We start from the raw sequence: 22965 nt of genomic DNA on the forward strand, positions 1-22965 counted from the left end.
CTGCTCTACAGACTGCTTGGCCCCAGGTCTCCAGAGGATGCACCTCAGAAGGCAGCTGAGGTATTTCAAATGCTGTGCCTTGAACTACCCACTTCAAGGAGATGTAGGAGGGAGGACACCAGGCTGTGTGTTCCCCAATCCATTACTTATGCCACACAGTAGGGGAAAATTGTGTGCATTTCTTGTTGGACAAACTCCAGTACAATGCCTGCAGCTCAGCCTCAGGTGACCTAGCAGTGAGCTGCAGGGATGCAGCTCCATTATGCCTTATTTTCTTCTGTTTTCTCTTCAAGAAACTTCAGTCTATCCGATACCTGTGTGGGTGTTGTAAAGGTCAGATTGCTCTATGGTGAGAGGCTCAGTAAATAACTTCTCATTTTCGAGTTTTAAGAGCACAGTAGTAGTAAGAAAGTAGTAGAGAGAGAATTAATCTACACTGCTATCCTGCCACAGAGCACCAGGAGACGATTAGGAGCTGTTTGCCTACAGGGGTGCTTGACTGAATATTTTAAATGTTTTTTTTCAATAACATTGCAAGTAGAAGCTGGGGAGCCTGTAATGCTTTCCACCACCAGCGTACCAGCACTGATGATGCATGTTTTGCATCTCTGAAAGAATGAGGGATGTGCAGTAAGCTGTAATGACATTGCAAATCACAGAGCTAGTCCAAAATGACAGAGCTGATCCCCAGTTCTTTCTGTTGTTCTGATATGGATATTGTGCTCAGGCAAGCAGCACAGGAGGCTTACTGAGTGGGAGGAGAGAAACAGCATAAGATGTTCTTCAAGTAAGGAAAATCGCTGTGCCAGTAATGGGGAGAAGGGCAAGCAAGGCTGGTACAGGCTCCCTAGAAAGCTCTGCAGGCATGGTGAGGGAAGGTGGGGGTTCATTTCTCTCTCAGTCAAAGGCTGAGGAGAAAAGTAGCTGCTGCAAAATATAACAGAGAGCACCTCGCAGACAGGTTCACTTTTGCTTTCCTCCTGCAAAGCCAGAGAAAAGAGAAAGGAATTCCAGCTCTCTTGCCCAACCCTGCCCCCCAGCTCACCTGCACAAAGATTCCCTTAGCTAGGAGCTCCTTCCCAGCAAAGACCTTTTGAAAAATAAGGCATAATTATTTGCAGCTCTGCTGATTTCGCTGTGATTCTGCTATAAAACGTAGGTGTGAATTCACTGTGGTTTACTGAGTCTTGGACAGCCAGAGCATATTGGCTTGGGGAGCCTTTCTGTTGCGGCTGGGTTCTGGCTGTGTTTATGGATGGCTGAGGTTGCTTGTTTTGCAGTGGTGGCAGAACAATGTCCCTTGTGAGTGTTGATGCTTAGTGGTCTTACAGATGCCCACTCTGTGCCAGATGTTTGAGTGGCTGTGTAGCTGCTGCCATGCTCAAGGTCTTGACCTGTCATACCACTTGCTTTATGCCTGCACTCAAAGATCTGCTGTCACACTCCCACCTCTGCTCCACCTCCTCTACCCCTTCCCCTGCTCCTTCCACTTCCCTGTCACTCTGTTTATTTGGAACAGCAGTGTTGGAAGAGAAAAAAAAGCAACAAAACATCTTTCTTCTTACTATAGGTAGTAAGCTTTATCTTCTTCCTCTTGTAAGAGCTGTTCTTCACTGATTTATCAGGAGGCTCCTGGATTACCCTCTGTTCAGTCACCCTTTATTGCTGTACTGGGTGCCTGCACAGAGGGCAGAGCGGGTTTTCAGAAGAGGTGGTGAGTTAGTACAATTTGAAGTTCTGATAATTGTTTTTAAAAATATCTAGACTGGAACTCAATTTTATTATACAACATTGTAGTTCTTCCATTAATTTTCAGCAGTACACATTGCTAAGGACTGTTCCAACAGCAATAACTCATGGAAGAAAATGAGGTTTAGGGAATATAATTAAGTAACTTATTGAAGATGTTCTGTTGGGAAGCACTGTGTAACAAAATTGGCTGCAAATGGAAGCACAGCATCATGGATAAATGATAAATTTCACGTATTTATCTATGCTTTCTTCAGCACCACTCTGCACATCACAGCCATAGGAAGCTTCCTATTCATAATGCATGTCTGGTTACTTAGCACTAGAAGTTAGAGGAAACGTGGAGTTTGGAAGGTGCTGATGAATATGAAGGTTACAGAGCACAACATTCTGTGACCCTAAATCTTGGATTATTCAGTGGGATCTAGGCTTCTCAGTGCAGTGTTAGTGCCTGGCTTTCATTAAGCGCTTTGCAAGTTCCTACAAATTATTCCCATTCTTTACATTAGTTTTCAGAAGAATTTCTGTGAAGAAATTGTGACCATTTCCAAAGCAGTAGGTTTAGAATATGAGGCAATGGACTTGAGCGTAGTGCTTAAATCATACATACAGTTGTGGAGTGGAAGGGAACAGAGCTGAAAGCATTTGAAACCTGAATAAATGATGTTTCAAGTTAGAGGTAGTAGCTTTTTCTCAGAATTTTGGGAAGTGTTCTGTTTGAGAAATGGCACAACCATCTCAGTAATTAATGTTCCAAACATAGGTCTTAATTTGGTGCCAAAGTAAGAGCCAGAGTTTCACTGCATCAGCTACTTGGCTTCAATATCCTATTATCCTGGTCAATTCAACAGGAAAAAGGAAATCCCAAGCTGGCCTTGTTTGTCAGAGGTAATCACAACCCCGCTGATTCCAATGAATTCCACATTCCTAATGATGACATTACAGTGATGATTCCTGAAGGACACTCTTGTGCTTTAAAATGGGAATCTAGCAGTGCATGTAGCAGAGTATGTTTCCCACATAGTATGGTGGTTTTGCTTCTAAAAGAGCAGAGTCATCCTGACACACATGTACCAAGGTTATTTATTTCTCAGCACGGTGGGAAGACATGTTGCTATAGCGAACAAACTTTTCTGAGTTGATGTCTTGTCTGCCAGTAGCTATTTAGTGTGATAATGGCGTTTGATAGACTGGACACAAACACCATTGTCACACTCCACAGCTCTGGTAGGAGCAGATGATAAGGCCATGGAAGAAGCAACATACACACAGAGCAGACTGCAGCATGGGGGCTTCAAAGATCTGCAAAACACAGAGAAAAGACCATGTTCATGCATATTTATATGTGGTACATCATGATTCTCACCAAGGAAGAGAGAGACAAGATTCCAAATTCCTTTGAGGTGGATATTTTGTCTCAGCGAGCTGTAACAAGCTAAAAGCTGAGTAGCTGTAAGCATGCCTTCCCAGACAGAGGAGATGGACAGGCACCTTGAGAAAGGAATGGCTCCTGTCCTAAGAGACAAAGGTAAGACGGGAGGGATGAATCCCTCTCTGCAAGGATCTGTGTCTTGCTCTTGTTGGTGGAGACAGCTCAGAATAAGCGCCTGCCTTTTATACAGCTTTGTTAGATCTCAGAAATCACAATGCTAAAGATTGTATTTTTTTCCCATATACTTCTTTTTACCAGCATTTTATAGCGGCCTGCTTACACATCAGCAAGTTGGCTTGTTCTTCTAGTCCCACTTAATCTGTTTATCCAATGCAAGTTCTTCTCTGACACACCAACACCCACGGGACAGTGAATTAAGCGGTATAACAAACATACACAGGACTGTGGTGTTTCATTTATTTCGTTTAACAGGACAGAGTGTGTTTCTGTGTTTGTTTAGCTTGCAAGTCTAGTAATATTTCTGCAGATCCTCAGTGAGTATAAAAAATCCCATAAAAGGTGCTGTTTGTCAGGAGTGCACTAAGAGCACACAGACAATGAGTGAGGGGCCCTTGATGCACAGTGATTTGTTAGGCCACAGAAAGTCAGTTGTTTGTCACCATCACACCTGAACACTGCTGAGAAGCAGAGAAAACAGAGGAGGAGAAGCACTGGGAAGGGAGGAGATTAGAAACCAGAGCTTGGTAAGCAGTAAGAGCCGTTATATCTTTCTCTTCCGTGGATCTGCTTTTTCCTGAGTCTATAAAGATGGTCAACTAGTGTGATCATCTGTGCAAGATCACAGAAAATTCACTGGAAGAAGCATTGACGTGTGCAGATAGAACATATCTGTGAAAGTGCAAGCCAGTGAATGTTAGTTAACAGGAATAACTAAATAGTATTAGTAACTAATCAATAACTGTATTGAAGTCTGATAACTTAAAGAAAGAAAAAAAAAGAGGAAAAAGAGACAGACCACAGATAGAATTCCTTTATACCCTGCAGTTATTAAAAATCTTTCAAGGAGAGCTGAATACATTAAAAACTAATGTTCCATTTTGTGTGAATTTGGGTAGATTTTGTATGTTGTGAGTACCAAAGTGTTTCCCTGTAGCTACTGAAAACTTGAACTTTCTGCCTCAAAAAACAATGCTGCCTGGACTGTTTAGAAGCAAAGGGGAGGGGATGGAGTTGTCTTTTTGTGCCATGAGATGCAGATGGATTGTCTTGCAGTAGTTCTTCTGAACTCTCAGTGCCATTTATTTTGAACTCAGTAAATACATTCCCATTTTCACACGTTTGGGAGCATTTTCTGCCCGTGTGTAATAAAATGAGACTCTTCAGTAGTCTTGTGGATCTGGTTGCATTGTAGGAAGAGAGTGCTAAGCAAGTTAAAGCACTCAAAAGCAGACTCTCCAGTCCTCTGAGGACTCCTCCCTTAGTGTTCCTGTCCATCTCATTTTTACCTCTCCTAACTCAGTGCCCTGGTGATGTGTCACTCCCACACATTAACAGCCTCCACACCTCTGCTCTGTTCCTAGTCTGCTGGCAGCACTGCCATCGTGCATTCCAGCTGAGAAACAAGAGGGAGGCACAAACCTCTGTCATCAGCTGTTTGTAGCACCTAAACGTTTGAGGTATATGTGGATGTGGTGCAGCTTTGGAGGAAAATCACATTTATGTACTGGTTGAGCGGAGGTGGTCACTGTTTCACACATCAGCCTTTGTCAGCAGGAGAGGCAGACCCTCACCTGCATCAGGGAATGCTGCAGCTGGCGAGAAACACAGCTCTGCGTGCCCCAAAACAGGAGATTGTGTATGGACAACTACCACTAGGTCAGCTGAAGCATGGAGCTTGTGGGAGTAGAACGTGGCTCTCTGAAGGCAGTGGTGCAGAAAAGAGCCTGCTCTTCAGATGAGATGCAGGTTGAGGGCTATTGCAGGAACAGCAGCTCTGGTTTCAGACAGTGGAAGGAGCTGAGCGGAGTTCTGAGTGACCCTTGGCTGATAAAGAGCAGAGAAATGAACCTTCTCTGCCTGGTTACCAGGTCAGGCTGTTTTCTTTTTCAAATGTGATTATTACAACAGCTGCTCAATCATTCCCGTCCTTGTCAGGGAAGACAGCGGGGCTGAAACTTTACGCTGATTTTGTTGGTGTTTGGCGTCTGTACAAGCTGCAGTGGGAAAGAGTTGTGCAGCTGAATGTGTACACAGGACTGTCAGGCAGGTTTGCAGACCCACAGGTCAGGCTGCTGTGCAATCACAGCTAGGAAGGAGGCATCTCTAAAAGGAGGAAAGGAGCTGTAGCACACCCTGAGCATCAAACTGGCACCAAATCTTTTGAATTAATGATGGCAAATGCAGAGACACCCAGAACATTTTCTGTCTAGTCAGGATGCAGCTTGCAGTTGTAGACGTGAGGTCCACGAGGCTATTTTTAATAAATGTGCCTGTGCCAAAGGAACATAAGTACTGTACATTGCTTTCTAGTTCATCCCAGTATTAGTGGTTTTTCCCCTTACCTTTTCTCACACACATTTTACTCTTGCTTTCTGCAGCAGAGAAGGAAGGTCAAGCAAGATCCTATTCTAATTAAGCTCTCTGAAGAAAAGTCTGACAATCACTGGCAGATACAGTGCAAACAGCAGCAGAGCCCTGGCCTCTAGACTCTACTGTGACAGCAGATAGCCTGGCAAATGACACAGCTGCAACCAGGAAGTTCTGTAGTTCCACAACTACACAGAATCATAGAATTATAGATAGAACCATAGAATTATGGAATGGTGAAGGTTGCCATGAGCAGGGACACCTCGCACCAAACCAGGCTGCACAAGCCTCATCCAATCTGGCCTTGAACTCTTCCAGGGAGGAGGCAGCCACAACCTCCCTGGGCAACCTGTGCCAGTGCTTTCCTACCCACTACTACTACTGCATGGAAGCTCCCAGCAATTTAACAGGAATATTTCCAAGACAAAAGGTAATGAAAGAAAGAGAAAGCGAAGTATAAACATCAGAGGAAAAAAAAAATGCACCTTTTGCTTCTCTTCTGCTAGGCATTTGTATAAAGAATATGTTTGGAATGTTCCAGTTGAGAATATAATTGTGAAGAACAAGAGGGTTTCTCACAATCTTATTGGATCATAGAACCTGTCCTCTTTGTATATCCAAACTTGGAAGCATTCCTGTAAACCTGGTGAAGTCTAGCTACACTTGCTGTCACCTTTCCTGCCCCTCTCCCACCACACACTTTTTTTATATATATAGCATAAACATTTAGGGTAGTTTTCCCACTAACACTAATAAAACCCAAATCTTGTTAGAAGTGCAGGCATGATTTACAAGATGTTAAATGCTGTTAAACGACACAGACAGCACACAGGCAGATATTTTGCTATGCTGAAGTGCTCAATATTCAAAATTCACCTTCACCTTTTAATTTTTGTTGCTACATTTCAGCATTTCCTTTTCCTCACGAGTCAGGCACGGGAATGCACTTACCATCTGACACAACTGCCACACTGTCCTCTGGTGGGTCGTTAGGGCTTGTCAGAACTGAGGTCCTCTGGCATGACATTTTGCTGAACATCACTGTATTTGGATCTTTGGAGGCCTTGGATTTCTGTTATGAGTTCCCAGCAGTGGTCAGCTGTTGAAAGCCTCTGTTTCCAGTGGGCACTTTTCCCTCGCCCTTTATGGGATCCTGAGGTTTTAAAGTAAACAATTAATTCTCTTTCTGATAAGTCGTATTAAAATATTGATCTGGGGGAGGGAAGTGGCCCTCACTGCACAGAGCCAGAGTCACCTTTAGTCAAACAGACTAAGGAGTGGAAAAAAAAGCCGAAAAATCTCAATTTTCTGTGTCCCTTCAGAGAGAGCACATGTGGGTAGGGAGAAATGCAAAATATGGGGGTTTTTAAGCTGCTTGTTTTGTTTAACCCTGAGATGAAGAGTGTTTACTCTGTCTTAATTGCTTACCTCTTCCAGCGAGACTGATTTCATCAGTTCCTCAGATCACAGTGCTTATCTTACTATTCACTGCTGATTCTCACCAATCTTTTTTTCATTTTAAAAATCCGATTTACTGTCTTTTCTGCACAGGAATTTCAGAACTCTCAGGAAGCCTGTGACATTTGTAACGGGTTTTACTTTCCAGCACATCTGTGAGGTGGGGGAAAAAGTCTGCCTTCAGTTGAATCTGAGTATCAATGGCCAAACCAGGGATTAAACAGGTTTCAGGACCTCACCCAGATAATCAACAAGTAGATCACTGCATAAACCCCCACATTTAGAGCATGATAAATTTCATGTTTGTGTGAAGGCTGGGATGAGATCTGAACCTGAGGTTTCTTTAAAGATAAAGTCACTCCTTCAGCACAATAACCTTCCTGACAGCTGACTAATTAGCATGTCATTCCACACAGCCATTACCATGCCTCTATTCCATTAGAACATAAATATTTTGTGAGAGTCTTAAGTATTTTTTTTTATTTTTTTAAAGCAAAGTTGTCAATACAATACTTCACAGAACAGAGGAACCAGGTCACTTCACTGGTTTGGGCTGGATGTGTCCACCCTGTCTTGTACTGTCCCTGCTTCCCAGCTCTTGTATAATGACATCTTTGAGAGAAGAGAAATGCAGCTTCTGCCGTTGCTGACAAACCCTCCTCCCCACTGCCAGGGGAGGTGCAACAGGCCAGAACACCAGTGAGCAGGAGCTCTCCTCATGTGGGAAGGGTCCCACGTGGCATGGATCCAAACACATCATGCCATGCTGTGCAATGGGAAAAACACTGACCTACAGAGCCACCAGAACAGCCTCATCTTTACCAGTTTGTGACAAGTCCTTTCTCCTTTAGCTTGTCATGTGTCTGGACTGCAAATTTGTCATGGCTGGAACTGCGTCCTGCTGGCTCCTAAAATACCATTTCCTCAAGGGCTGTTTTCTAATCCCAGTGTTGCTCCAGTCTCAGCTATACCAGTAATACAAGCAGTAATGCCAGCACTCAGGAATAACAGAAGGCACTGAACTCTGCCTTCTAAGCAGTAGTGGAGCTGTTTTTAAGCGTTCTTAGCAGGCTTATACATGCATGTACAATTCAAGAATGGATTTTTCCTTAGGAAAAACTTCAGAATTTATAATCCTTGTGGATTTAATGACACATTTTATAGCCTTAACTATAAAAGCAATATTAATTGCCTAATGGAGATTATTTGACTGCTTCACTGTACCCTTTTGCAGTTTTTTTAAAGAAAATACTTTAATTAGCATGAAGCGCAAATTAATAATGCTAATGGAGGACATTTAGTAGGGGAGCAAAGAATTTAATGAGACAGGAAAAGAAAAAGGGCACGTGCCTGAGTTGTAGCTCTCATAGTCTGTGCTGTACGACAGGGTATGGGAGACACAGTGAAATAAGAGTTTTGTAACAACACAGCCCTGGTCACCTGCTTTAGGTTAGAAGTGCCAGTAATCAGTACCACTTAACTCCAGGTGCTGTGCAAGAAGGGGGCCATGGCCAGGTGTCAGTTTCAGCTGGCTGTGCAGCCACTTGTATGCACTGACAGAGCTGAATTTCTATCCTGATAAAGACCTTAACTGGAAAATGACTGGGGAAATTCTGAAGGAAACCACTGCTTGGCTGATGACACATGTCAGACAGAACCAGGAACTATTGAAGTGAAAAGAAACATTTCCACTAAATTCTGGAAGTTGAGGATAGATCTGCAGCATGAGATATCTGTGTGCCCTTGTGTAGGCAGGCACCCTGTGCCTTGGGGGCCCGGCTGTGCCCTGACTGTCACTGCTAACACATCTCCTGTAATGGTTGGAAAAATATACCCCCCATTACAGCTGTTTTCCTTGGTCAGAGGCCCAGTGGTCAGGGCTCTTTGATGGTGCTCTCAACCTTTCTGGGTCTATTTCAAAACCTCCCCTGAAGTAGGCACAGCTTTTCATTTGGTGTTGATACAGCTTGTTTTTTTGGTGAAAATTCTCTAATTTGGGCCTTGTATGTGCACACAGTATAAAGATGTCAGAATTACTAGTAGCAGTAGTAGTAGTTCAGAGTCTGCCTATGATAGTAGAAGGTTTGGGGACAGTTTTTTTGTTTGTTTTCTTTTTTTTTTAAATTACCTGTGCAATTAAGCCAGTATCCTGTGTGCAAACTCCACATCCCTTTCTGAAAATAGGGAGGTGCATTTCAGATCTGCAGAAGGTATCTGACAATTGGCCTAATCATAAAAAATAGGGCAAAATGCTTCAAATTAAAAAAAAAAAAAAACAACCCTAATGCCATATGTTGTCCAAAACCAGCAGAGAAAGACTAAAACATGTTACTTTTAATAATGGAGAAAACACCACTTACTTGGTATTTCTGGGGTTGTGTTTGTGGGGAAAAAAAAAGCTGTTTTCCTCAAAATGGTGATCTGCAATTGTGAGGTACTGGGCACTCCACATGGAGCCTCTGGGGAGTCTGAAGCTGCATTGCAACACTTAGTACTGTTGCAGACTGGTTTGGATCCAGTTCTTTGAAATGAAATGCCAAATTATGTGGAAATTCCCCCCAAAAAAGAAGGAACTGGTTTGTTTAAATGTTACTGAAGGTGACATAAGGACAAATAAAGCAATACACATTGCATGTTCATCTGAGGGCCAAATTCTTCCCTTGAAAAGATGTAGATATGACCCCAAGCAAAATTATCTAACTTTGCAGTTCAGTCTAACTTTGAGGTTGGCACTGCTCAGAGCAGAGCATTGAGTGCTTTGACCTCCAAAGGTCCCATCCACCCTACATAATTTTGTGATCTCATTTTATGTGCATAGCTTCTCTTGACTAAGGTGTCACTACACAGACAACCAAATCTGATCCCTACAAGAGTTCTTTCCTCTAATTTTTCTTATACAAAAACAGAGGAGTAGTGAAATTGAAATCTGAGAAATAGAAACTTTTCTATGTGAAAGAACAACTCCAAGACTGAAGGAATAATAGCACATGGGCAAAAATCAGGCTATATTAGAAAGTCTTTCACACTGGGAAGATTTAACAAACAGTAAGAAGCTATGGTTTGAAATTATATGGGCCTGCAAGGGTTTGTGAGTGGTATAAATCCCTTTGGAAGAGTAAACCTTCTTTGCAGATGGCTAATTTTGATAATAAATGCTTTATGTGCTCAACCACACTCAAAAGAAAGCCTTTTTGAAAGGGCTCAAAAACCACAATGACTTTGTTTGTTTAGAGTAGATTTCAAAAGTCAGTTTCACCATTCCGTTCAAACTGAAGACTTTCAAATCAGGGTTCATTTGCATGCCCTGAAAGAGGCTCACCTGAATCAGTTCTCATTCTTTTTTTTCTTTTTTTTTCTGTTTTCTGTACACTTAAAATCAGGATAGTCTGAACTTTATATGAAGAAGAAAAATAACACAGAGAAAGTTCATGGTGTGCATGTGTAGAATAAGTGGGAAGAAGCGAGTTGCTTAGGAAGAGCTTTCTCTTCCTCATTTGGATAGCCCGAGACCTCATGTTATCCAGCTCATTTATCACAAACCTAAGGTTAAAGTCAGTTGCAGTTTTGAGGGCGATGGGAAACTAGACCCTCAGTCAAGGAGGGAGTTGGGGCAAAAAATTCTGATGTGAGAAATTTGATGCTATAAGGCACAGAGATTTAAAAAGGAGCTATTGAGGCACCAGTCCAGAGAGCCCCCAGTTCTGCAGTCTCCTCTGGAGCCCTGACATGTAACGATTTTCCTTCCCTGGATTGCAGCCTCAGGACTGTTGCACTAATGGCCACTCACGCAAGAGAACTTGAGGTGTATCTTTATGACTTTACTCCAGCTCTATCTGTGATGAGCACACAATCAATACTTCAGCTGATCAGGACTGGCTATTTAATCTATGGAAAAATCCTGTTGCAATCCACCAGCTGCAGGCATGGCTTGCTTGGTTTCAAACTTTCAGACAAATCTGGGTCAAAGATTTAGGCCAGATGCTTTTATGGAGAAAACTGACACACATCCAAAATGTAGCTGAATTTATCCCCTTGCTATGTCCTCTTAATTTTAGTGAATCTATGTTGCCTTACATAAGTTTAGGTTATGATCACATAATTTTTGAGAGGAAATTGTTACAGGACTTCTTGGGTTCAAAGTGGGCAAAGCTGGAATTTGTCTCTTTATCCCAGATTACTGCAGCCTTCAAGGGGCAACAGCCTTCACGGACATCCAAGGAAGCACATTTACCAGCACTAATACCACAATATAAGAGGCAAAGGTGAGGCATATCTAGTGCTAGGACAACTTAGATCACAGAAAGGAAAATGTAGTGACCCTTGTAAGTCAATGGCTAGTGGTTAAAGATTACCTGTTCTGGTCATTCTGACTACTAGATAGAGAAAGATTAACTTAGAGCAGTATGAAGTAGAGCAAAGGTATTTAACCTGGAAACCGTGATCTCTTCTGATTTCTGTTGGAGCTCGGTAAACGAAATTGATTTGAGTTTCCCAATAATCAAACTCATTACATCAGTTCTAGATCAGCCTGGCATTCCCCATAATGATTCCCCATTGACACATCCCAGACAAGGAATCCAGGTTGAGGGTTATTTTCAAATGAAGGGTGTAAAGTCTGACTAACAAAATACTGTCCAGGAAATTTCTGTTCCCCAGCAAAATAGTTGTGGGTAGAATTTAAGCCATTTTGATGTAAGCAGATGGCTAACATATAGAACTTATGTTTGTTTACCTGTCCCTAGGGGGGAACTGCCCACCCCCCAAGAAACAAATTATGTTATTTGGTTCCCCAGCTCTAAGTCTTTTGCCCAGGTCAGCTATTCTGCTTTCATCAGCCTGAGAAATTAACTGTCCCTCAGTGGTTATCAAAGGCACTGAACTTGCTTTTTCCTGTCAACCACTGCTGCAGCCTACACATTTCAGGCAAAGCATTAATCCTATGAATCACAAACCACAGCAAAATAAACTACTCATGGACATTTACAAACAACATAAGATTTCTGTAACTTCCCTCCCTTCCTACATTTTACCAGGAGGTCAATGAGCCTCCCTCTCCATGTGCAGCTGCCTCGAGCACTGAGGGCACAGCCATCAACCTGCCCCGTGCCCGCATCATATAGAGTAATTAATTTAATGTCTTGGCAGCTTCTGCAGGTGTGTATTCCGGTGTTGTGTATCTGCAGGGCAGCTCCACGGGCAGCACAGGCAGTGTTCAGAGCTTTACCAGCAGGATTGATTGCAGGCAGCAGCCGGGGGCAGCCAGTGCAGTCTGAGGGGTGTGGGCAGCCTCGGTGGGGCTCTGTGGGGCCTCCTGGGCTCACACCCCGCAGAGCAGGCAGAGCAGATGAGGATACACAACTTTATTCGTATTTGCAAGTAAAAACCCTGTTTGAATCCTCAGAATTGGGAGAGACTTTAGTGGCTTGAAACCTACTAATCACCGGTCAGTCACCTCAGGAAGGACATGGAGAGCCACATCCCCATGGAGCAGCAGCCCCCCTCCATGAGGGGCAGCCCCCGAGACCCCCTGCCCTGCATCTGGAAGGGGCGAGGGCTACCAAGAGGGGCTGCAGGGCCCTGAGAAGGGGCTGCAGGACCCTGAGGAGGAGCAGCAGGGCCCTGAGAAGGGGCAGCAGGGCCCTGAGAAGGGGCAGCAGGGCCCTGAGAAGGGGCTGCAGAGCCCTGAGGAGGAGCAGCAGGGTCCTGAGAAGGGGCTGCAGGGCCCTGAGAAGGGGCTGCAGGACCCTGAGGAGGAGCAGCAGGGCCCTGAGAAGGGGCTGCAGGACCCTGAGGAGGAGCAGCAGGGCCCTGAGAAGGGGCTGCAGGGCCCTGAGGAGGAGCAGCAGGGCCCTGAGAAGGGGCTGCAGGACCCTGAGGAGGAGCAGCAGGGTTCAGGGGTTGCGCTGAGGGGAGGACGGGCCCTGTTTGCGCGCTGGTGCTTCCCTTGGGCGCCACGTCCCCCCAGGCAGGCCTGCTGGTGACTGCACGCTGTGGGTGCCCCACAGACACGGTGAGTGTCCCCACAGCACTGGGGCTCTGACAGTAGGGCCCTTCTCACTGCCTGGGCAAGAACCTGAGACCCAAATGTCCCTTTCTGGAGGGAAGGGTTGGGCTGGCTTCGGGCCTGAAGCATTGCACAGGTGAACTCAACTCCAGTGGCCCAACACTGTGGCCATTAGTGAAAGACTGAGGTAAAAAGCATTAAGAACAGGGTGGGAAGGGTGCTTGGTACTTTTTGGTTGCTGTAGCCAACTATAATTAATCATTATTTAACTTCTCAGTCATCAGCGAATTTAGTTCTAGATGAGAGAAGTCACAATATACTTAGTTTTCCCCTGCCTGCCCTTGTGCCTCAGCTGGAACCTTCCAGCTGACACAATTAAAAAGGATTCAGCATGGCCCTTCACACACTTGTTATTTTTTATAAAAACTTCACCTGTAATAGCTGTTTTATCCTCTTGAAAACTCATGAAGACTCTGTTTTTATAACTCCATCTTGACGCTTTAGCCAGTTTTTCCTCTGTCAGTTTGGCCTGGCTCTAGCCAAATGGTGACTGGAAACAGAACTCCCTGCTGCTGGCCTATGTGCTAAACATGCATAAAGTAAAGTAGCAGAGATAAAGACTACTTAAATACAGTTTGGTAGGACTAGTGTTTATTTTTTTCTCCTCTCTTTTCTGTATTCCTCTACATCTGCTCCCCCAGATAAACAGAAAAATGATGCAGCTATAATATCCATGTTTTGGAGGCAAAGAGTTGTGAAAAAAAACAAACACAGATTTTATGTGACTTGCAGACACTTTGCCTTCTAAACATAAACTTTACACAGGTATCATATTTAATCTAATCAGATCATTTAATAACTCATTTACTATTCTATGTGGCATAAAACTGAATTTCACAGGGTTTTTCCAGTCCATGATGCTGTAGGTCAGCTGAACTGAAATATTTTTCATAGAATCCTGTTTTCAAGACCTTACTAAAATCAGTCTGCTCTTTTTTTTTTGCTCAGTTTGTCCCTGCAGGGAATCCCTGTTCCTGCCAATAGAATGTGTCTGTAGGGCAGGGTGGGAGCTGTTTGGGTCCACCTGGTTTTTATGTGCTTTGATTAATGCAGGTGCTGAGCATCAGGCATTGTTAGTTCTCCTCATGTGTTTAAAGAGATTTTTGCAGTGAAAAGAGAAAGAGGACTAAAGCAGGGAGAAAGGAAGGCAGTTGGGTCTGAAAAGGAGTTGATGAGCTGTCTGCATCTTTCTACCAGAAAAGTTTATTTCTTAAAGTGGTCGCTGGAGAGTGCTATGGAAAGGACCTTCTTTCAGTTAGCATAAGCTGCTGGGCAGTTGGGAAGCTGAAGGGTTATGACAGTTGTTAACTGATGAGTGGTAACCATGAGCAGTTTATATGCTGCAGATAACTTGCACGTGGAAACAAGTGAGCACAATCTGGATCTTGAGCTGAAGATAAAATGAAGGAGTAGCAATTCCTGGTCTAGCACTGAGAACTGCAACATTATTTAACAATGATACCAAAATAGGAATTATTACTCTACAGGCTATGGAAGCAGGGTTTGAGAGTTAGGCAGGTGTTGAGCCAGGCAGGCAATTAGCAAGTCTGCATTAGGATCAGGTGTGGGGGTGGCTGGGAGATCTTTCCAGAGACGTCTGTCAAGGAATACTTGGAGTGGCTAGCTCTGCAGAACCTTCTTTGTTAGCTTGGAAAAGCTTTCCTACTGCACTGGGTGTTAAATTTATGGCATAGTAACAGCTCTGGAGTGCTTGAGACTGCTCTTCTGGACTGACTTGGTTGGAGTGAGTGATCTTACAACTGACAGGTAAGTGGACTTCTAATACTTGGTTGTAATGGGATGTTTCTGAGGTTCCAGTTCTCAGCACTTAAAATCAGAGGTGTGTTCCTTTGGTAGGCATTCACTTTGATGCCCTTTATAGAATGGACATCTATGGGAAATGAGCTGCATCAGGAGTAAATAAGCAGAAGACTTGATTCCCCCCCCATCCTTGTGCTGTCTCTGAGGGTAGAATATAACAAAGGATGTGGTTAATTGAATCAGAGGTGGGCTTATGTTTTGGCCTCTGGATGGTCTGGGTGAGTGTGATGGTGCCTGGATCCCTGTTGCTTCTGTGGAGTTTGTGTTCGGAATGGGAGGGGAGCTTTCTTGGTGGTCTAGGACAGAATAACTGGCCCTTCTCAAAATCAGCTCTTGGCAAATGGTGGGTTTGCAGTCTGCTAGCTAAGCAGTGTGGCTTAGCAGTGGTGAAAGGGCTGCCAGTCAGCATGTTTTCTGCTCTGTTGTGAGGCTGAGGAGGAGGCCAGCTTTAGATGGGTTTTGCTGAGGAGCTGTTGGGGTCCACACGGTGTTTTGAGGTGCAGCATTAAGGGGTCCATGGGGTGGCTGAGCATTGCTCTGGCTGAGGCAGAGCACTGCAAATGGAGTCCTGAGGTGTATCTGGGGCTGTGGTGGTGGAGTAAGGCTTACCCTCCTGGGCTGGGGGCATGCGTAAATGCTTTTTTGCTGTTGTGCCCTACAAGTCTGTAATTTGAAACATTTTTTTAAAGTGAGTATTCTCAACCAAGCTTCAGGACATGGTTTTACTGGTGATTAAGAATAAAGAACATTCTGCCTTCTGCTTCACCATGTAATATCTTCCACAAAAACATTCAGTAATATGGTTGTTCCTTGTGCATATTCTTATAGTACACTAACGATACATGACTGTGCAAATATGGGCTTGTTTTCAAAAGAAGGAGGTTGAGCTCAGAGTAAAAGGGAAGAGTTTTTCATTGGGAAAATGAGTGACTGATGCATGAGCTCTGTAAGAAAAACACCTGGCTTGTTCTTAAGCTGTTAGCAATTGGATGCAAAAAATGGGAATTAGCTGCCCAGTTCAGCTCACCAGTGCTTCAAATCAATTGCCATGACCTTGCTAGTCTTCCAGATTTATAAATGTTGTGTTCAGAATACAGTTAAAAGAAAAATGAATTTGAGACTTGATTTTTTTTCTGTACTTTAATGCTTAATATCTCCTTGTGTTGGTGTTAGTGTTTGAAAGAGGAACTAGTTTGCTGGTCAAACTAATTTATTTATTTTTTTTGTAATGGAGCAATGAAAGTCCACTTGTGGAAGAGACGAGCTTTTTTCAAAGGAAAAAAAAGTGGGCGAGAGGGGAGGAAAATTCTGTTTCGTTTGCAACAAATGCCTACTTTAAATATATATGTCTTGCAAACATTTTTATTTGGAGATACTGCAGAGATATTTGAGTAGTTTTTGTGGACCAAGGTGTCTGATGTATCAGTCTATGATAGTCCCTATATTCATAACCACCCTTTAGGCCCCGTGATGCACTACGATGCCCCTCTCTTGCTGAATCATTGGTACTACCTTGCTGCTGTTGCTCAGGCCACAAAGCACATATCTAAGCTACAGTTGTCTCTATCTTTTTGAAATAGATGTTTAGTCTTAGTGGAGTCATCTGTAGTTGAAGAAACCTGAATTTTCTGAAGTTTTTATGTCTTACGAGCTAAAACTTTCTACTGGCACTTAAACCAACACTTCCCAATCTCTTGTTATTGTTCGGTTGTATTGGAAATCAATTTTATGCATGCAATCTTCGTTTTAGTAATCTCAGTGAATTATTTTTATTAAATAGAAGCTAGGGTTGAGTTCATATAAAGATCACATAAAAGTTAGTTACTTGCATGTTCAAGTGAAGACTCTCAAACTGTGCAATTTGCAGTCATTTCAACATCATTTACTTTCAAGGCTTTCTCAGAGATGATTCTCTGTGCTTACCAAGTTAAAAAAAAAAAAAAGTTTGTAGGATAAATTCTATATGAAATGAAATTCAGAACTCACCTTGCTGCTCCTAGAATACTCCTGAAAAGTTGTTTTTCTTCTGAGGAAGTTTATTATGACTGGAAAAAAACAAAATGCCACATACACAAATCTTAATCTTTCTCCTCAGTGGAAAGTGGGTTATTTCCTGCAGATCTTAGCTGAAGTGTTTCCAACTTACATGGGAATGTTCTCCTACTGCCTATTCCACAGCTGCCTGCAGCACTGGGGTAGGAACAGCACTGAGCAGTGCTGGTGTTGGGATCTGCTCTGCCAAAGCCGCAGGCAGCGTGTGTGGCTCCGGGGTCAGAAGGGACCCTTGCCATGGGGTCTGGCTTTGTTAAAGATTACTGGGTCTGAACTGTGTCAAGCACAAGGCTTGCCTGAGACCTGGTTGTTACTGTGGGTATTATTTCTCCAGGAGTTGTCAGCCTGGACTGTTTACCCTGGTGATAGGGCTTCACTCCTCAGGGTGGCACTGGGCAAGGTCTGCTCTCTGAAAAACCCATTGCCATTTCACAACCTGTCAGCAGGCTGGGTCCTGGAAGCCTGTTCTCTTGCTGGGTTTTGTGAGGCTATCAGGTCTTGCCAGCACGGTGCTGTTCTTGGGTGCCTCTGGGATGAAGGAGGCTGAAACTGCAGCTCTTGGACCCTCAGTAGACCTGAGCGTACAGACTTGAGGTGTGCTCTGCTACTGCCTGATCACTGGGGTGGAGAGGAATGTGTGTCTTACTGTTGTGAAATATGCCTTCTGCTGGGGAAAAGGCACCTGTGTTTCCAGTGTGACTGGTGAATTAAGGCACAGGATTCTCATGGATAGCTTGTTGGAGCTATTTCACGTATGTGAACTTGAGAATGTTAAACATTAATCATTGTTATCAGCCCTCTGTAGCACTAAGCCAGTGCTGTGCTTTAACTTTGGGTAAATGAACAAACACTCTGGGGTGATCCAGGAAACTAACCAGTTTGTGCAGCAAGATTCGGTTTGTTTCACAATTCTTAAATGCTAGTGGAACATAAAGGTCTGTTTTAATTTAGGAGTGGTGGGTAACTCAGCCAGACATGAGTACTTGCTGTGGCCTACTGGTCTGGAAAATTCCTTAAGTTTGAAGATAATGTCTTGTCCTGGCCAACCAGGAAAGATGCACTCTTGGTCTTATTGTTTGTGAATAAGGAGGGCTTGTGGGAGCTGTGATGGCAGGTGGCTGTCTTGACCACAGAGATCATAAAATGGTAAAGTTTAAAATTTTTGATGTAATGAGAAAAAAGGTTAGCAGAGCTCCTACCCTGGCTTTCAATAGAGCAATCTTTAAGCTACCCAGGGAGCTAGTTAGCAGTGTCCCCTGAGAAAATGTGTTTGAGAGCTTAAGGGTTCATGAGTGTGTCAGTTTTAAGAACCACCTTTGTTGCTGTTGGGTTTTTTGGTTTGTTTTTTGCCGTTTAGTGTTGGTTTTATTTTTTATTTATTATTTTTTTGGGACCTTCCACAGGAGCAGGCAATCCCATGGTGTCAAAATCCAAGCATGGGGGACAGATGACCATCTTGACTTAACAGGGAACTTCTCTTAGATGATCTCTGGAAGCTAGGTTAGTCTTTGTGTGAAGATTACAGAGCTGTGGTTTGCCAGCAGGGCTCCTCAGGGATCAATCCTAGTGCTGTTCAATGTTGTTCTGAATGCAGGAGTTGAACGCACCATTAGGAAGTTTGCTGATGATGCCAAACTGGGAGGTGCTGTTGGCCCAGGGGACAAGAGGCCTTGCAGAGGGATCTAGTTAGATTGGAGCACTGGGCAATCATCAAAGACAAGAAACTGAACCAGTCCAAGTGCTGGGCTCTGCACCTGGGATGGAGCAATGCTGAGCATGAGTCTAAATGGTGAGGGAGTGTCTGGGGCCAGCCATGCAGAGGGGCTCTGGGGGTGCTGGTTGGCAGCAGGCTTGGCAGGAGCCACCAGCATGCCTGGCACCAAGAGGGCAAACCACATGAGAACAGCATCACTGTCAGCTGTTGGAACTGCTGAGCATCAGCTGCACAGCCAGATCATAGGATCTTGGCATAATTCAGGTTGGAAGGGCTGTCAGTAAAGTCTGTAATCCAACCTCCTCCTCAAAACAGTGAGCTGTAGGGTCAGACTAAGCTAATTAGTGCTTTGTCCACTTGAATCTTGAAATCCACTCCAGATGGAGACTGCGCACCATGTTCCCAGCCTGAGCAGATGTGATTCTGTAGATCAGCTCTGCAACTACCAGATACCAAACCAAATCACATCAGATAAAATAGCTGCTTTTTCATCTGAAATATTCCCCAGGAAATCAGTAGCACAGTTGCCTGGTTTTGTACCTACACAGAGAACATCTGTTCTTCCAGCTTCTGTTGGTGCAGAGACCTCTCTTCTGGATAGTCTGCAAGCAGTAATGGCCAGTGGCTAAGAGGCCTGGGTGACCAGGAGTTGCATGCCTTGTTCCACAGGTTATCAGCTCTGTGGGTGGATAGCACTTAGACATCTGAAGAATATTGTCTGAGAAGCAAGTTGTATTTTTACAGTTACTATCTTAAAAGACACGAAGAGGGAGAACAATCCTACTCTTAACTTTTCTCAGATTTATCTTGGACTGTGTTACATGCCCACAACAGCAAAGTATTCCAGAGGATGACATGGCTCCCTTCCAGGACAGACTGCAAGGACTTGCAAACTTGCAGAATTTATTAATTGTAAAATTCTAAGGCAGGGGCAGGGAGGAATGTCTTGGGCTGTCCAGACTGTCCTGGTTCCCAAGCCCACCTGCCATGCTATGGTTTGCAGTGATTCTTTGAGTGTGACAGATAGAACAGGGAACTAGGTAGTGCTAGAGACTGAGGGACTGACCAGGGGCTCCTGGACTTGGCCACGCTATGGTGGAACATGAGGAGTGTGGAGACAACTGTAACCTGCTGTTTTGGCCTTGGATGTGACAGGACCTGGTGAATACTCTGGAGAAAGCCCCATGGCAGTGCCACTGGTGGCGGAATTCCCAGTTACGGTGGCAGCAGGCAGCTGTAGGAATCGAAGGATTTTGCTGAAAAGTGTAAAGATGGGTGACTATTTGTGAGAAGGAGCACGGGGCACAGTTATCTCTAGCTCAGGCAGTGTCACCACTGGTTTGTGAGAACTGGCAGAATCACAGAATGGCCTTTGCCCCTGAAGGAGGGATAATTTTTTCCTGAAATGCATAATTTGACAAAATATTTCAAACCTGGAAAAGCTTCCATTTAATTTGTATCTGCATTTTTATTTAATTCTTGGAAGCTGACTTCCGTTTGGATTAAAATATGTTGTTTTTAAACTTTTATTTCAAATTCTTATACTTCAGGTTTTATTTGCATGAAGTTTTAGGGAGTTTGTAGTTGGCTGTTGTTTTTTTCTTAAATCCAGTTTTCAGATACTGTGCTTGGGAGCATGAGAACAGGAGGAAGCAGAGCTTAGACCAGCAAGAAGTACTTGTGTGTTGTTGCTTGGAGTTCTCTGGTGCAGCAGCTGTGGAAGCAATGGAAATTGGATGTGATGGGTATTGGATTAAGTCCTTATTTTTTAATAAAAATCTGCACTCTCTCCACTTCTTTAATTCAGCTATTTTAAGGACAGTTTGTAACAAGTTCATTTGACTGGCCTATTGAAACTGATTGAGTTTAGACATAAAGGCTTTTTCCATCTTCTTAGCTGTACCTCGTGAATGGGTGTGTGCACCTGCCCCTGTCGTGTCTGACAGGCTATAGTGGAGCATACAGGTTAGTGCACAACTAAAGGATCTAGAATGCCTTTGTATGGAAAAAATCATGCATCCCAAATCTGAAAGATGCTGTCGCAGAGAAAGAGAATGTGCTTGATTTGGGACTTTTTGCCCCAAAAGGGAGCAGCAGTTGTCAGTTCTGTTTCTAGGAGTTTCTCAAGGATCTATAGTGGGCTTTTCAATGTATTTCAGGATATAATTCACATTTCACAGTGTGGAAGGTTTTGCTGAACCCCTGGCTGAGATTTTCAGGTGGTGTTGCCCTCCTGTCCCCACTTCTGGTCTGCAATAGGAGCCGATGGCCAAGAGCAAACATGGTGCTCAGTGGGTGACCAGGTGAACCGACTGCTGGGTCATTGGACTCCTGTCCTTCAGGGCATGGGCAGATGTGCTCAAACAAAGCTATTTAAACAGATGCCAGTGGCACTGATAAAATGCCGTATGAATATATATGTTTATATACATTTGCCTTAGAGGCACAAAAGAAAAAAGGGAAGAAAAAAGACTTTTTTTATTAGCAACTGTCCAACAGGAAAACCTGATGACAGTTCTTTTAGCAGATTAATTTAATGTTGCTGTGACAGCCAAATGAGTCTCAGTTCTCTCTGTTAGTGCCATCCATGCTAGTATTCTGTTATTAATAGATATTGTTAAATTTTCAAATGTTCTGGATTTTCTCAAGTAACTCTTATTTGTGCATGCAGTAGGTGTAGACAGACTTCTGGCTTCCCTGAAAATCTTGCTTGTTTCCCTTAAAAGTCATTTCCTTCATGGTTTGTTTCCCTAGCAGCTTGATCTGGACTGTTACTTAGACTAGCAGTCTGACTAGTTCTTCCTTAATTCTCCACACCCCTGTACTGTCTTTGGTGCCTGGCTTTTTTCTGAGCAATAGGTGCCTGGGTCCATACCAGGAATATTTTCATAGAAGTTGCTGTAGATAGAGCTGTTGTTCAATAAAAAAATGTAAGAAACTGTCACTTCCTAAACTGTGCTGAATTTACTAGAACTGCCCTCTGGTGTGTTTTGAATAGCTTCCATATGTTTGGGGTTTTTTTTCTGTGAGTCCAGATATTATTGATAGACTTGGTTTTGATAGTTACTTGCCCTGTGAACAGAGGAGCAGGAGGAAGGGCTGCAGTATATTCAGATGGTTCACAAAAGCTGAAAGAAGTCTAGCAGTGGAGGTAGTTTGGTTTCTACAGCCCTTTATTTTCTTGAAGAGCCAAGTGAAAGCTCTGTAAGGTAATGTTAAGAAAATGAATCTTTGGAATGAGATTGTAAGGAATGTTCCTGTCAGTATTGCTCAGAGCCAAGCCTGTCTCTGCTCACTGCTCTGGTGAAAAATTAGGCTCCTGTCACCAGAAAGAAAAAAAAAAACAACCTGATCACTTGTACTGGTGCTTTTAGAAGACTCTGTTTGCCACAAATAAATTTGTAGTAAGAATAAGCAGAAACAAAGGTATGCTTCACAAATCTAAAATAGTTTTTAGTAAAATGATCAATATATATTGGGTATGTATCACCAAAGTATTTCAGGGAGTTGATGTGCGATTTGGGAACTGAAGCTGATCTGAGTTCTCTGAAAGAGGCTGGATACAAAAGCAACTTAGCACCTGTAAGGAGAATGGTTCTCCTTGGGAAGCAGGGGTTTGGTGGTGTTTTTTTTGGTTGGTTGTTTTTTTTTTTTTCATTTTCATACATTTTCCATGTAAGTTAGAGATGAAGCAAAACCTTGCTTCCAGGAATTCACACTGGGGAGATTCAAATTCTGGTCCAAACTTCTGGTTTAGAAATACTGATACAGACTCTCTGCAGTTTGTCTCTACATTTCAGCCCTGGTTAATTTCTCTGTGTTCTACAAGCCACTAAAGGGATTCCAATGCAGTGACAATTCACCCTAAAAACTTTTCTTAACAGTGCATGAGCTTCTTCATTATTTTGAGAATTCAGAGTCCAGAAAATGTAAAGACTTTATTTTGCTGGAGTTACCAGTCCTTCTCTGTGCCAGCATGCTGCTGAAGTAGTTGTGAGCAGCAGATAAGCCAGGGGCCTTTGCATCTGCACTTGGACTGCTCAGGTTCTGGTCTCTTGGTGCAGTTGCCACTGCCCGTGCGTGGGCCAAGAGCAGGTTTGTCAGATTGGGTGGTGTCTGAGGACACTG

The 22965-nt window shown here is 43.6% G+C and overlaps 1 protein-coding gene and 1 long non-coding RNA gene across 3 annotated transcripts in view; one reads left to right on the forward strand and one right to left on the reverse strand.

Moving 5' to 3' along the window:
* ALPK2 (alpha kinase 2) overlaps positions 1-22965 on the forward strand; it is a 165041-nt gene that overhangs the window by 133880 nt on the left and 8196 nt on the right. The window lies entirely within an intron of this gene.
* On the reverse strand, positions 2819-17232 carry LOC127395365 (uncharacterized). The gene is made up of 4 exons (XR_007891785.1): positions 17218-17232; positions 17058-17116; positions 6680-6881; positions 2819-3051 (listed from the first exon to the last, which is right to left on the reverse strand). It is a non-coding gene; the product is annotated as an uncharacterized LOC127395365 (long non-coding RNA).

The sequence above is a fragment of the Apus apus genome, chromosome Z (assembly GCF_020740795.1).
Source record: "Apus apus isolate bApuApu2 chromosome Z, bApuApu2.pri.cur, whole genome shotgun sequence".
Lineage (NCBI taxonomy): Eukaryota > Metazoa > Chordata > Aves > Apodiformes > Apodidae > Apus > Apus apus.